This window comes from Talpa occidentalis, unplaced genomic scaffold (assembly GCF_014898055.3).
Source record: "Talpa occidentalis isolate TD23 unplaced genomic scaffold, MPIMG_talOcc4v2.1 talOcc4.4, whole genome shotgun sequence".
Taxonomy (NCBI): domain Eukaryota; kingdom Metazoa; phylum Chordata; class Mammalia; order Eulipotyphla; family Talpidae; genus Talpa; species Talpa occidentalis.
In genome coordinates, this window is record NW_023604295.1 from 53,589,122 (window position 1) to 53,603,308 (window position 14,187).

Sequence of the window (14,187 nt, forward strand, 5' to 3'; positions counted from 1 at the left end):
TCCTGGCCAAGTTAAAGGTAAGAAAAGGGAAACTAGATGTCAGCAATCATCTCTATTGAAACGTCCCCCAGAAAATTTCTGAGCGATATCCCTCCCTTGCAATTACTTTGGCTAGAACAGGGTCATGGAGCTGGTCCTGATGTGGTCATTTTCCAAGTATCACTTTAGGAATGATTGCAGGGACGTGCAAGAAACAATGTCAAACAAAATGTAATATTTTTAATGATTAGAAATTAGCTTTATTTTACACAAATACTCTGACATGAAAAATAACTCAAGAATGTTTAAGTTGCCCAAAGTAGCATTATTTCAAAATAATGAAGATAAAATTAGTAAAAGTGTTCATTCACCACCCACTGCTATTCTTATAATTATCATCTTACTGGAGGGTAGGAACTTGATTTTCTGTAATTGCTAAAATTATTGGGACACACACGCACCTTTTTCCAGTGGGAGTTTAGGTCTCCTTTAAAGAACAAATAGGCTTACGAAGAATCTTCTCCACTAAATATTTTTCTGGGAGTAGATATTCTTAGCACACTTTCAAGTTCTCACCTAATTCATCAACTCCTATCCATTTTCTTTTACATCTTTCTTTATGAAGAAACTCATGGCAGAAATATGTCTATGAGACTATGGGTCTCACCTGAGTTAGATTTGCTTCCACAGGTGCTAGTCACACTCTGTCTCAAAGCCATATTAAAAGTTAAGAAGTCTCTGCCCTTCTGCTTTTGAATGAGGAATCCTATAATGGATCGCTGAAGAAAACTAGGATGAGATAAGGTTATAACCCCTTGCTCTCCATAAAGTGAAATGGCAAAAAGTATGATTGTCTAAATGATATTTTATGGTGTGAATTTTCTGTTACTCCTCTTGGGACAGCTTTAGGGACTCGATAAATTATAATAAGTCATAGCAGTATGATACAGCAGCAAGACCTAAGGCTTTGGTGTCAGAATCTCACTAATTCATTATGAGTATTATCACCTAAACTAAATTCTTCTTTCAAGTGGAATAATTATGATGATGATGATAATAATAATAATAATAATAATAAACAATAATGCTTATTTTAAATATCTGTTTTGGGATTCAGATTAGATGGTAAGCATTTTATAATGAGAAAGCAAGTTATAAATGTATTATCTTGCTAATTTAGTAATTTCATTGGGGATATGTCCAATGTGGAAAGTCCTTCTTCCTGTTTGTATAATCTTTATTCCTTTACATTGCTGAAATAACCACAAAGGTGTAATCAGAACAGGGTCTGTCTGTTTATAAAATAGAGTCCTGCTCTCATTCATTTTGGTATTTTTAAATTCTTTCTTTAGAAATATAAAGAAAAGTATATCTTTTTTATAGCTTTTGTCTTTAGCACTTTATTTAGTAAACCCCACTTATAATAAATAATGAAGTATTTTTATCTGGGGTCTTTTTCATAGTATCAGAAAATGCAACTTTACTGGGTGAAATCATTTTCAATCCTGGAAAAATCAATAGACCTCTATTTACAAATAAGTGTTCACACCTTTCCATTACATTTATTTTGTGGATATATAGATATGCTCAGAGATACTTTTCATATTAGAAGACTTAGGACAAAAATTCCTCTGGATATCTGGAATCATCATCAACTATTTTTCAGATGTTCACATGCATTATTACTACCTCAGAGAAGCCCTCTCTGACTGTCTAGTCTAAATAAGTTACCTCTGTTCATTTCTTCACATAGCATTTATTTGATTTAATGTCTAACTCACAAGGTTATAAGCTTCATTAAGACCTTGTCTATTTTGTTGACTACCCTCTCTATACCCAGCATTTAGCTACTACATAGATGCATTCAAAGAATATTTGTTAAATGAATAAATGATAAAAGCAAAGAACATATAATGCTTTTAATGTATATATTCCATATTTACTCACTTATTTCTCATTTCCGTAAAATGAGTAGCAGAAGAAAGGCTGGGAGAGGAGATTAAAAAGAAAGGATGAGTGAGTGTGAGATCAGTTTAAAAGGCATTTTACTTTGAGATTTATCCTTATTTTCAAGTTTTAGAAGTTAGGGAAGGTAGGGCCACCAGCCAGGAATTGCCTGATGGACACAGGACAGGTCCCAAATATAAAAATCTAGTCTAGAGGAAATAAAGTTGGGCAGTTCTTGAAAATTCAGTTTAATTGTCCATTGTTGTGACAAGGTTAGAGGCACATTTTTGCCTATCTATGGCAACAGTTCAAGTTTAGAAAGAGAAGACAAATAAGGCAAAGACTGAAGACATCTGGGTAGCAGGTGGTACAGTAGTACTGACTAATGTTCTCCTTCCCTGTCTGTCTAAAGAGCACAGGTAGGCTTGCTCTCATTCATTGTATTCAGCTCCCTTTGTTTGCCCTGGTGAGAACAGGGGCACATTCTACCTCAAACAAAGTGCTCCCCAAAGAAAGGCCATGCTGCTAACTATGAAAGTGATTCATGTTTTTGAGGTTCCCAAGTAGCCTGTCCTAATAGTTGTAGTTATTATCTTGAAAAATTAAAAAATAAGTGTACTTGAAGTTATGTTTTCTTGACTTCTTTCCTCTTAAAGTATGTGTGCATGTTTTGTGTATATTAAACAATGTAGACTACATAGAATTAGTAATATTTTTTGCAAATCAGAGTTCTAATTGTATACACCTTAACGCAGAGTTACTCTCCTTGGTTTAAACAATGATCTCAGGTGTGTTAATCATTAACAGGCTCCTGTTTGAAGAACGGCTTCTAGCTATTCAAAGGTTGTACCTCTAATTTTATTTTTTCACTAGGATTCTGGATTTCCTGTTTCATGATGCAAAGATTATAATACATGGTATTTGAGGCATACCTATGTTCTCAAGGATTCCTGTTATACTTAATCTTTGGCTCAGAGAATAAACAGGAAGGTATGTGTACCCAAAGGTCCTCCCACAAGGTAAGATAGCCCACAGGGACCACTAATCTCCACAATTCAAAGAGAAACACAAAGACATTAGAGCCACCAGCCAGGAATTGCCTGTTGGCCATAGGACAGCAATTCAACTCCTGGCAGTTTGTTTTTCTCACAATTGAAGACTATATTGAAAGCAGTCCCTCTTGTATGATGAGGGATATATGTGATAAAGTAGAGGGAATAAAAAAGAAAGATTAACTTACCAGCCTTCCTTAAAGTTCTGTGAGATCTTTCTTCCAGACAGAAATGAGGATGAGATCTTATCATTCTACTCCAATGGTAAGCTAGCTGTAAAAAGAAGGCAATTATGCAATTACCTAAATCTACACTCATAGGAAATAGTAATGGTGGCACAACAGCTACTTACAGTCTGAATGGTCTAGAAACAAGTAGAACTTTAAGACTGAGCATTTATGCCAGTGTGTGTATTTTGTTAACTATAATCCCTACTCCTAGAGGAGTTGTGGTTGGGTGGTAAAAACTGGAAGGTTAATCCACCCACAAAACATAAAACCTCATGAGAGCCTTTGGTGCCCGCAGTGGCATACAGGATGACCCTAGAAGTCAATTTTTGGAACAGTCTAATTTCCATGGACATGCTAGATCAAATATATTCCATTTCCTTGTTTACTTTATAGCTAAGGGAACAAGGAGGAAAAGAATCAAAGGTAAACACTGCCACCTCATTATCTACATACACACAGTTCACTGATAGAATCTGAGAGCTAGATGTGACTAAAGAGCAACCCAATTTAAAAAGTTTGCTTTTTTTGTTGACATAGGTCAAGTGTACACAGAATTGAATCAATTAACCTTAGGTAGCATGATCTTTAAAAAAAAGGGGTGCTGTATCGGAGAGGAGAAATGTATTCAAGTGCAGAAACTAACACCAAATAGTTTGGAAAACTCTTTATCAGCCACATTTTTGGACCTCCGTTTCTTGCTCTTAAAGAATTTGGATTACAGTAATGGATCTTGAGGTTTGGGTGGGTGCAAGCTTCCCAACTGAGACCCTTTGGGATAGAATAATTAAGTCAGTTCCTTGATGCTCTAACACTCTAGGGTCTAAACCTGTAGAACAAAAGTCAGTGTCTAATATAATCTCATTTATTTTCTGGTCATTATTGTAACTTATTTCAAAACCACAATAACAAAGAAGGAGAAAAATAACTGTTAGAATGTCCTTGGAGAGCAAACATGAATGCCAAGTCAATCCTTTTCTGTTTTTATATCATGGAGGTGTGATTATTATTATATAACCAACTCTGGATTGATTTTATTACTCTGAAGCTAATGATCCAATTGGAACACCACATAATCAGTATAGTTTTTGAAATAAATATTTATTTCCTAGGGGATCGAAACATAGGTTGGGGATGATGTGATTCATTTTGACAGTCTTGTTCCAGCCATTTGCCATAAAGTTGGTGATTGATTATCACAATCCACATTATGGTGCAAGACCTCTGTCAGGTACAAAACACCACTCTTCCTGATATGGCCAATAACAAACAGATCAAATTTTAGCAGGAAAAAAATGCTGTAAAATACATGCATAAGTTCAAGCAATTCCCTTTTTTCCTTTTTCTGAAGCCAAAAACTTTTAAGCAGTTCCCTTTTTAAACTACTATTTTCCCATAATTTAAAAAATTGATTTTAAAACTTTTTCATTTTTTTTCAGATGTGAATATATTACTCTAAATCTGAGTTGGTGTTTACTCATTTCTGCCTTTTCTGAAATTATATTTTCCAATGGTGCACATTGGACCATGGTGGAGGACTATGCATGTATTGATGGTGGATGTAGTGTAGTAACTACACCTAAAAAGGTATGATCTTATATTTCTGAATCATTTACAGATGTTGTAAACATTATATGTTGTAATCTGTATATGCTATCTCAATAAAAATATTTTAAAAGTTAGCGAATAAATAAAATGATATTTTCCAGTGAACATCCATTCAAGGAACAAATTGACAATTTTGATTTTGCAGCCTCACAAGAAGTTACTGGTGGCTCTCTCCACCAATATAATTTTTTATAATAGTAAAATTTATTGTTTTGTGCAGCTTTATATTTATAGAACAATTGAACAGAAATTGCAGAGTTCCCATGTGTTCTTTACTCTCACTTCTCCCTATATTAACATATTACATTAGTGTTATATTTGTTAGAATCGATGAATCAATATTGCTCCATTATTATTAACTGAAGTCCTTGGTTTACCTTAGCATTCGCTTTTTGTTTTGTATAATCTTTTTTTTTAATTTATTTTTTAATTTTTAATTTTTTTTTTGAGATTTATTTTTATTTATTTATACAAGCACTGGGTACAGTCAGAAGCGTGGGAGGGTGAGAGAATTCACCAGAGCCAGAGAGGGGAGCAGAACAGGCAGAAGGACCGAAGTACGCTGCTGAGGGGAGCAGCGGGCGGCAGGAGAGGTCTGCGCGCCATGTGGGACCCTCCTCCGCTGGCCGGGGAGCAGCCGGGGATCGAACTGGCTCTGCACAGGCTGCGGGCAGTTTCGCAACCCAGCACTCAACTGCTGCGCCACCGGGGAGGCCCTGTTTTGTATAATCTAAGGGGTCTGACAAATGTATAATGACAATGTTCTTTTTTAACAGATCCAGTAGCCTGAATAAATTGACATTAATTTATAGTAGCAATAAACAAAAATATAAAAACTGCCTACTTGCGAAGATTTTCAACTGCCTACTAAAATCACCATTTCATGCTTCATTTTACCTACCATGCTTAAAAATCAAATTTATTATCTTCTCCCCCAAGAAAAATTCTCTCTCCAAGTCTCTAGTGGCACAAATTTGCAACCATGCAGAATGGCACCTGCTTTATATGCTGGGGGCACCATGGTGCAATTAGTGCTTATGTGGCTGGTTATGAGAGTTATAAAGTTCTTTAACTGGTTTTGTCTTTGCCTCTCTAGTGCCTCAAAATAATAAAATTTAGTAGAATACATAATAATACTTGGAAAGTGAAGCTGGTGATTCTGATATTAACCAGATATAATATTTCAAATACAGTTCTTTACCACTCTAGACTTCAGTTTCCTATGAAATAGGGACATGAGATTAGATGATCTCTCAGATCCTTTCTGGTTCTAATGTAACTCTGCATTCTTTTTCATTTCATATCCTGGTGACTTGTATTCTTTTTTTCACTTTCTTTCCATCCTAGAGTTACCACCCTTCCAGGCCAATATGTCTCCTATCTGTGTTAGCATAATCAAATCTGGAATTAATCTCTTTGGTATCAGGCTCTTCCCCACTCCAAATCATTACATATAATACTGATAGGTTAGTGTATTCAAAATACTACTTTTATCATTGTATTCCTGTGCTCAAAATACTGATGCTTTTTCTGTTACTGCTATACTAAGCATCACATTTTAATGCATTTGCTTCTCCTAGGACAGAAATTACAAACTTAAATGCCTCTGCAAGCCGAGTAGGCAAGGTAAGGTGAAGCCAAGTAGATGAATTTTGCAGCAAATCAAAGAATATATGTCTTACTGTAAAAGATGTTGTTAAAATTTGGCTTCGCCATATGGTTACTAGGTGGGAATATAGACTCAGTGATGCCAACCAGGTCTTTCGATATTTCAAAAGATGGGAATTTGTATTCTTCATAAAATATTCCCTTTTCATGTGTTGACAACCAAATCAGTTTTTCACTTTGTGATTTTCCTTTGTTTAATTATGTCAAAATTATATCCCAAAGTCAAAACAGTTTTACAAGTTCACAGAAATACTGCTTCCACCATCCCACCCTTTTACATTCCTTCTCTTATAGGCAACTACTTTCATTAGTTATTGTTTTATCTTTCATCATTTTTTTAAAAGTATAAACATTAGGAGCCTCCCTGGTGGCCTAGGGGTTAAGTCTCAGTGCTATCATCCTGATGGTCTGAGTTCTATTCCCTACCAGGGAGCTGACCTACATATGGCACAGCAGACCTCTCTTGTCTCACCCAAGGCTCCCCTCAGCAGTGTATTTCAGTAAATCCACCTGTTCTGCTCCCCACTCTGTCTCTGGTGAATCCTCTCACCACCTGTACCACTGGTCTACACCCTAGTCTTCCATGCAAAATAAATAAAATCTAAAAAAAAAAAAATTAACATTATACTCAGATGTATATGTATACTCATACTTCAATTTCTTATAGAAACAATAACATGCAAGACTGTTTGCCCCTTGTTTTTTTTCACTTATTACATTGTGGATCCATATCAGTATATAATATCTTCTTTATTTCTTGATGTAACTATATCAGACTTTATTGTGAGGATATACCATAGTTTATTCTAGGGACTGAAAAGCTACAGTCTGATGGTCAGATCTAGTCTGCCATCTGTATTTGACTTAAAGCTAAGAATAGGCTTTTTTTTTTTTAAAGGGCTGAAAAAAAATCAAAAGAAGACTATTATGTGACTGAAAGTTCTATAAAACTCACATTTTAGTTTCCACAAGTAAAATTTTACTGAAACGCAGCCTGCTCATTTGCCTTTTTGTCCATGGCTGCTTTTGTGCTATGATGGTAGAAATGAGTGTTTGTGGTAGAGACCATATGCCCTCAAAGCATAAAATATTTACTATTTGGGGTTTTCTTGAAGAAGTTTGCCAACCCTGGCTTATTTAACCACTATTAATAGATGTTTTGGTTGTTTTCAATTTACCGTTATGCTAAATGATGCCTTCAAGTATAGCCTTGGATATCATTTTGTAATTTTGCCAGTAAATCTTTACAACAGATGCCTATAATTTGAATTGTTGTGTCAAAAGGTAAATGCATCTGTAATTGCATTAGAATTTGGCAAATTCTCCCATGAGGATTATATGATTTTTTGCTTTTCCTCCAACAATGCAGGGGAGCATTTAGCCACATTCTCATCAACAGACTACAATGATTTATTTTTAATTCTTTGAAAGATTTCAAGAAAATTATTTCTAAACATAAAATGCAGAGCAGGGTCTACCCATTTATGATCTACAATGTAGTATTTTTCAGGTTGGGTATGTGTGAGCATGTTTTAGTCCCAGGGGTGAATATGGGGCAGAAAGTCACCCCTGATCACCTAAATTTGTACCCTAGCAGAGACCTGCAGTACCAGTGGAGATGGTGCCTTTTTCTACTGTGTCCAGCCAGAGTTGTATTTTCTAATCATCTCAGTGAGATGACCTTTCATAGTTTGCTATGAGGAGTTTGTGGCAGGACAGGGATGATGAAAATTGAGAGACTGGAGGAGGGAGATAGCTCCACAATTTGTGACCCCTGATATAGGGCATTTAGATGAAGACCTCATTTCATCCACCTGTATTTTCTTCTCTCCCTAATATATACTCTACAAATCCAGCCATTAAAGTCTGGCTAACTCAGTTCCTATCTTCTTGGTGAAGTCTTTCTTATTTTTAAAAATTAATTCATTCACTCATTAATTCACTCTATGTTTCAAGCTTGATCATTAAACCAGTTCATTTTTATTGATTGTTTTATCTATCACCTCCTTTTGTCCCTCTCTTATTTCCTAAATCAGCTTTCTATCTTCAGGCCTCCTTCTGCTTATGAGTACTAAGTATACAGCAAATATTTAATGTCCATAGGGTATAAGAATAAAAAAAACTCTGAGGAAAGGCAACAAATTTTCCAAAATTGTATTCAAGCACACTCTTGAAGATTCTTTTTTTTTTTTTTTAAAGATTTATTTATGTATACAAGAACTGGGGTATAGGCCAGAGGTGTGGGGCATGAGAGGATTCACCAGAGACAGAGTAGGGAACAGAACAGGCACATTGACTGAAACACACTGTTGAGGGGAGCAGCAGACGAGTCAGGGAGGTCAGCTGTGCCATGTGGGTATCTCCCTGCCCGGGGATTGAACTCATGCTGCAGTGGCTGCAGATAGCTTCATAGGTTGTATCTCAACCCGTTGTGCCACCAGGGAGGCCCTGACACTTGAAGACTCTTACTGAATTAACTACTGGGGAAGGATTTTGGATCTAACAGGGATATGCTGGTCTCACCTCTCTGATTAGCAGGAGCAAATACCATGTCAGAGGTGAGTGTAAATTGTGGTTAAGGCAATAAGCTGAGGTCAGAGCCACAAAAGCATCAGCAGAGATTAGGAGATATCGAGGCATCAGGAGCTGAGGAGTAAGGCTGGTTTGGTGTGTGGAATGCTAGATGTTGCAGGGCGATCTATTTCCAGATAGAGGGGTAACAGTGTGTGGGCACTGGTATGGTGCCATTGTGGCTGTGTAATGAGAAGTCAGGACTGATGGTCTACAGAGGGTCTGGCAAACTTTTAAGATTCACATAATAAATATTTAGACTTAATTTCTGTGTTACAATGACTCAATGACCATTGAACAGCCAAGGACAATATGTAAATGAATACATATGGCTGTGTTAACGGTAAACTGTTTAGGGAAACTGAAATTTAAATTTTATACATTTTTCAGATGTCACAAAATTTTATTTTTCTACATTCTAAAAGCGTAAAAATATTTTCAGCTCATGAGCTATACAAAAAGAGCAGTGGGCTGGAGTTTGTGAATCTCTGGTCTAAATGTTCAGTTTCAATCTAACGCGAAGACAAATATTTATTTCTGTTCATGAAACTATACATTAAATGTGCTTGATTTAGACTGATTTTGAAATAATGTTCTTGTACAAAAATTAGTGCACCTGGTCAATTGAAAAATACAATTAGTATTCTTATTCCTCTCAAAGGATAATAATAGTGATAATCATTTGCTGAGCACCTATTATGTGTCTGAAGTCTCGCACACCTAACTAATTGCCACAACAACCCCATGAGACTTTAAAAGTTTCAGAATTTATTGATGTCATATAGTTGCTTAGAAACTAACTCAGGATTCAAATATTAAAACAGAGCATCTGCACACACCTACTGGTGGATATAACTTGAAACCAGGTAAAGGTCTGTCTCTTTAATAGGATCACCAGATAAAACACAGGTGGAATAATAGTAACCCACGTTCTTAGCTGCCACCTATGTTTCACAACTTAGGAAGGATTTAAGTGATGACTCTAAAGTGCTATTTTTAAGGTGAAGTTAGAAGAACACTTCAATAAAAAGTTCAATTTTTAGAGTTTCCGATTAAGATGTGATGATCAGCATGTTATTGCTACTCTTGTTTGAATTTTTATTATTGGAGTGACTCTAAGACATATTTGAAGCTATGAAGTATCTGCACATTAGCTATCCATCCATAAAAGAAGATACAAGGAAGCAACACCAATCTAACACATTTTCTCTGTGATGCAGAAGAAATGGTCTAGAAATATTTATTCTTCTTTACATTCCTATGACTTACATAGTGCTTGCACATATATTATTTTTACCATGTCATAGATAACTCAATCCTGATGGTTATAAGGACAGATATTGTATGTCTGTCTGTTTTACATATGGGACTATGATGCTCAGTGATGTTGAATGAGGGATTAAAGGAGATGGGCCAGCTTAAAGCAGGGCCAGCTTCATAAGTGTGCTACCCGTGCAGTTTTACAGACTGTTAAACTTAAAAGGCTCTTGTGTTTGGTTTCATGCACTACTGTCATTTTGAAATTTTAAATAATTTATTAACAAAGGTCCCATATTTTCATTTTGCACTGGGCCCTTCAAATTATGTGACCAGTCCTACCTTAAGCAAAAATCTTATTAGCATGCATTCTGTACTCTTTTTTCAGTCTCTAAGAATCCTTAAAATATTTATATATGGAGACACCACACCAGACCATGACATGTTGAATCCATTACCTTTCGTTTATTCTTAGTCAGTTATTTGTTGTGTTTAGAAGACAACAAAGAAATCTCTTCAAAAATTCTGATGGAAATTTTTTTTCTACCTGAAATTCTATACTTATATAAAGTATGAGGTGTGGGCTAGAAAACAGAAGAGCATTTTTAGTCTTCAAAGACTAAGAAAATCTGCCACCAGAAATTCAGGGTGTTGGCTAGGAAGCAGAAAGGCGTAGCACCAGTAAGTAGAGGCTGCAACCCAGGGGCATAGTGAAAGGTCGTTCCAGAAGAGCAAGGCAGCTGGTCTGGGGAGAAGTGGCCCCAAATGAAGCAGAGAATTGAGATGGGAACTTTCTGTGGCAGGGATGGAAGAGAGAGGGGTGATTCATTTGATAAATATCATTACATTAAGACTTCAGGAAAAAAGTATGATTATAGGTGGAAACAAAGAACAAAATAAAATACCTAAGAATGTCAAGAAAAAAACTAAAACACTCTAAGAAAGGAAATGTAGCCACAGTACAACTATTTGATTGATAGTACAACAACTTGAATCTGAAAATATGTACTCAAAATATGCTAAGGGCTTTCAGATTATTTAATTAAAGGTGATATAACTATAGTTAGAATGGGGGAGGGTAGCAGTTGTATTGTAATAGCTAAATCCTCATTAATCATAGTAGGGCATAAATAGTATCTAACATAGGTAAAACTAGAGTAGCATACTATTCTTGACTGTATAAGCAAACTATTTCTATATACAGAAGATAGAAGTAGTTAAAGAGAGGTTGTCCAGGGCATCCCTGTGGCCTAGGTGTTAAGTCTCAGCACTATCACTGCTGCTGCCTGAGTTCTACCTCCAGTGAGGGAGCTAGCCCACATATGATACAGCAGACCTCCCCTGTCTCATTTGCTGCTCCCCTTTGCAGTGTATCTCTGTAGATCTGGCTATTCTGCTCCTACTCTGTCTCTGGTGAATCCTCTCACCCCCTGTACCTCTCACCTACACCCCAGTTCTTGTATGCATAAATCAATCTGTTGTTTTTTTTTTTTTTTGAACAAAAAGAGGTTGTCTATAGGAAATAGGACTTGGGGTTGGGAGCTGTGGTAAAAGGAAATTGTTTTTGTTCATTATAAATCTTTCAGTCCAAGTTGATTTTTGTAAGCATGTGCATGCATTATTTTTTTTTGTAAATATGATTTTTTTTAAAAGCCCTTATTTCAAAGTCATGAAAATGATAGACAAGTCTGACCATGCTACATTTTTTTTTTTTTAGTTTACTCTGATAGATGTAGTCTGAGACCCTATTTTTTAAACTAGGTTTTAGCCCATGTTCTAATTCTTTCTTGATGGAAGTGTTTTAAAACTTATTTAACTGATGCCTAAAAAGGGATTTCAGGCACTTGGATGAAAGGCTTGGTCAGTGGTGAAGCTACTTTTTCTAGTAAGAATTTTAGGGTACTTTTAGCTCTGACTTTTTTTTTGAAAGATTTTTATTTATTTTAGCATAGAAGAACTGGGGTATAGGCCAGAGGTGTGGGGGATGAGAGGATTCACCAGAAACAGAATGGGGAGCAGAACAGGAAAATCCCCTGAAATACACTGCTAAGGGGAGAAGTGGGTGAGAGGAGAGGTCTGCGGCGCCATGTGGGTTAGCTCCCTATTAGGGGATTGAACTCAGGCCACTTCCACCATTGCGGTAGTAGTGTTGAGACTTTAACTATTAGGCCACCAGGGAGGCCCTAGCTCCGACTTTTATTTGGCATCAAATGACAAGAAAATACAGGAAACCCAATATTAAAACTACCACTATGACATTCTATTATCGTTTACTTTACTTATTAAAACTCTAGATATTTTTAAAAATTAAAGAAAAATTAACACTTTATATTCCCTTGAGGTCACCAAAATGAAGGAGAAATAAAATGTAGACAATAAAGTTAAATCAATTTTTAAATGAAACTAAATATATTCTGAAGACATAAACAAGATTAAAAAGAGTAATAATTTGAACATATGTCATTACTTGGTATTATGTGGTACAAAAGAAAGAGTACTGTGATATAAAAATTTAAACAACATGTACTGAGAATCTACTAAATGCCAGACCTTTGCAGATCTTTTGCTAGCTTCTTTCCAAGACAAAATCTCTTCCAATCTATTTTCTGTGCATTGTGCAAATAAGGAGTTAAATTTTAGAAATGGTGAGTGATTTGCTCAAAATAAGACAGATAATATGGTAAATTCATTGTTTAAATCTATGGAATCAAATTCAGTCTATACCCCGTTCAACATGCAATGAGATTTTTCAGATTAAGTTCATGAAACCAAAATGAAGATAATGAGAGCTACTGTACTAACAGGGTACAGTGACAGCTGTCTCAAATTGCTACCCAATTTAAAAAGCTATAAGTTGGCAAATTGACCTTGAAACATTCCCAGCAAAACTGGGTATAGTTAGGCCAAGAAAGGTTGAAGCTGAAAAATAATTTGGGGAGATCTGCACTCAGGCTTTTGTTAGGTTGCAGGAATAGTAACTTGAACCTCTAGGTCAATGGTTCTCAAAGTGTGGTCCCTGAAGTAGCAGCACTAACATTACTTTGGAAACTTATAGAAATGCAAATTATTTGGCCCTAGTCCAGACCAAGACCGGTGTTTCTCAAACTGTAGGTGCATAGGAACAACCTGACCAGCAGATTACTACATAGATTCCTTGGTCCCATAGAGATTCTGATTTAGTTGATCTGTGTTGGGAACCAGAAATTTGCATTCCTAACAAACTTGAATGTTGAATAAATCCCATAGTAACTTACCAATTAATTTTTCAGGAATGAACAATTAAATGAATGAACTTTTCTACAGGACAAGGGTTTGGATAGGGCAATGGATAGGTATAGCAGATGGTTAGAACTGAAGAATCACAGGAGACAGATCAAATATTCTGAGTCAGAAGATTTGGTAGTCAGGTTTGATCTAGAGAGGATAGGGTTTGCATAATGTACTCATGTTGGGAAATGGTGTGGAATTTCCCTTAGCAGTCTCAGTATGGTTTTTATCCATTCTATATCAAGTAGGTGTCAGATATGATAAGGGAGTTGACCATTTAAGATCTGCAATTGCAATTAGTTTTATCACAAGATGAAAGAGGGAGCTGGGAGAAATTAATTTTTAATATTCAAATTCATATAATTTTTTTCACTAAGTCATTCCCAAAATAGGTTTGACCAAAATCCTAAATTCTAAATTCTCTTGCTTTCCTGTCAGCAGAAAATAGCACTGCCAGCACACAAAATCATCATCATGGTTTCATGGTATTAAAAAATAAAATTCCAAAAATAAATATTTAAAACTTAGAAAAAGTTGAATGCAAAATATATTATGGTCTTTAAAAAAAATTCCATGCCCCATGACAACTTTCTACTAGTTTCTATTTTCTT

General features: G+C 35.8%; 1 long non-coding RNA gene across 3 annotated transcripts in view; it reads right to left on the reverse strand.

Moving 5' to 3' along the window:
• Positions 1-1,900: 1,900 nt before the first annotated feature.
• LOC119257539 (uncharacterized) overlaps positions 1,901-14,187 on the reverse strand; it is a 44,242-nt gene continuing 31,955 nt past the window's right edge. For all 3 annotated transcript variants that reach the window (XR_005128054.2, XR_005128053.2, XR_008553876.1), the window contains exons 5-6: positions 3,167-3,251; positions 1,901-1,965 (exon numbers count right to left, since the gene is read on the reverse strand). This is a non-coding gene — a long non-coding RNA (uncharacterized LOC119257539). The remainder of the gene's footprint in view (positions 1,966-3,166; positions 3,252-14,187) is intronic.